The sequence below is a fragment of the Panthera tigris genome, chromosome B1 (assembly GCF_018350195.1).
Source record: "Panthera tigris isolate Pti1 chromosome B1, P.tigris_Pti1_mat1.1, whole genome shotgun sequence".
Taxonomy (NCBI): Eukaryota; Metazoa; Chordata; class Mammalia; order Carnivora; family Felidae; genus Panthera; species Panthera tigris.
In genome coordinates, this window is record NC_056663.1 from 9944228 (window position 1) to 9946611 (window position 2384).

A 2384-nucleotide genomic window follows, 5' to 3' on the forward strand; every position below is an offset into this window, starting at 1 on the left:
AAAAAAAAACAAAAAAACAACTTTTGTGGATCAAAAGAAACAATCAACAGAATGAAAAGGTAGTCTACATAATGGGAGAAGATATTTGTAAATCATCTCTCTGATAAGGAATTAATATCAAATATATATAAATAACTCATACAGCCCAACAAGAAAATGAATAACCAAATTAAAAAATAGGCAAAGAACTTGAATAGACATTTCTCCAAAAATATATATAAATGGTTAACAGGCATTTAAAAAAAAATTTTTTTTAACGTTTATTTATTTTTGAGACAGAGAGAGACAGAGCATGAACAGGGGAGGGGCAGAGAGAGAGGGAGACACAGAATCGGAAACAGGCTCCAGGTTATGAGCTGTCAGCACAGAGCCTGACACGGGGCTCGAACTCCTGGACTGTGAGATCATGACCTGAGCTGAAGTCGGAAGCTTAACCGACCGAGCCACCCAGGCGCTCTGGTTAACAGGCATTTTAAATGAAACTCAGTATTCATACTCATTAGAATGGCCACTATTAAAAACAAAACAAAACAAAACAAAACAAAATAAAACAAACAGAAAATGACAAGTGTTGGCAAGGATGTAGAGAAATTAGAACACTTGTATCCTGTTGGTCAGCATATAAAATGGTACAACTGGTGTGGAAAATAGTACGGTGGTCTCCCCCTCCCAAATTAAAAATAGAATTATTCTGTCACCCAACAACCCATTTTTGGATCTATATCCAAAAGAATGAAAGTAAGATCTTGAAGAGATATTGCAAGCTCATGTTCCTTGAAGGATTATAGCTGGAATAGCCAAGAGCTGGAAACCACACAAATGTCTACAGACAGATGAATGGATACAAGAAGATGTGGTATATACATACAATGAAAAGTTATTCAGCCTTAGAAAAGATAGAAATCCTATCACCTGCTACAGCGTGGTTGAACCTTATGGACCTTATGTTAAATAAAATAGGCTAGTCCCAATAGGTCAATATATATGATTCCACTCATTTGAGGTATCTAAAACTGACCGAAATAGAAAGAATGGGGGTTGCCAGGGGCTTGGGAAGGAGGGAAATAGGAAGTTCTTGTTTAATGGATAGAGAGTTCCAGTTTTGCAAAAACAGATAGATAGATAGATAGATAGATAGATAGATAGATAGATAGATATAGATATAGATATATATACATTGCAATAATGCAAATGTACATAATTCTACACACTGTACACCTAAAAATGGTTAAGATGCTAAATTTGATGTTATACGTATTTTTTCCTACAATTAAAAAGCAACATACTTGCATGGAGGGATTGTCTATGTATGAATCTATCTTTAATGCATTTGATATCACACTTACAGGAAGGAAAAACCAGCCGTGAGAAAGCGGATTTTTCAGTGAGGTAGAGTTTCAGGCAAGAATAGGATAGTACTTGGAACATGAAATCTGAATGGCATAGTAAGTCTTTGAGATGGCATCTGACTGGCATAGATGTATTAGTTCCTGAAGACTGCATGCTGGGTAAAAGAGCACAGAAGAATCTGCAGAGAAAACAACACTTCTGGGAACCTTGCTTTATTAGGGGGGATAGACTTGGTGTTCGTTATAGTTAAACCTGGAGGAGTCGTTTTATTACAATAAATAAAATTGGTTTTATTACCAATTTTCAGTTGAGTATGTGTACTGATCCCTGCTATAAATTTTAGTTCAAGGCTTGAACCAATACTTTGTCTTATCCCCAAATAGTATACTTCTACTTTTAGGTATTGTGCTTCAGATGGCTCATAATTTTTTTTAAATTTCATTTCATAGTGAGTAAATACTTACATGTTTAAGCCTGATAGAAAAAATAAACCACACTTTTTTGTCTATTTTTTTAATAAATAGGTAAGGATTGGAATCTGCTACTCAAGATTAAATGCCTCGCTTTAGTCTCTCAACTAGTAAGCCATAGGGTTGCAATTTATATGCCATTACTGCCCATGGTTTTCCCATTTATATGCCCAACACAACCACCTTAGCTGTTAAAGCAGTGGTAACCTCTTTGAAGCCAAATTATCCTGGAACTTAACACATTTTCATTGTATTGTCACTATTTCCCTTTCTAAGTAAAAGAAAATTAATTATTGTTTTCATTGCCATACATTCTGGCCTTCACTTACTGATTTTTTCCCCCTATCTTCTTTCTTTCTCTAAACAGACTGTCAAAACACTATGACCAGGAGTTATTCCAAGGCTAGTCTTGTGGAAGATAAACAATCTGCATTCTAGCTGGAGTGTGAGCTGCAGAAACAGAATGTAACAGTAATTCAGGGTAATAATAAGTCACCCGGGGAAAATTAGGGGATTCAGTAATAGAATATTGCAACTGTGATCATCACCAGTAGGTCTGTCTCT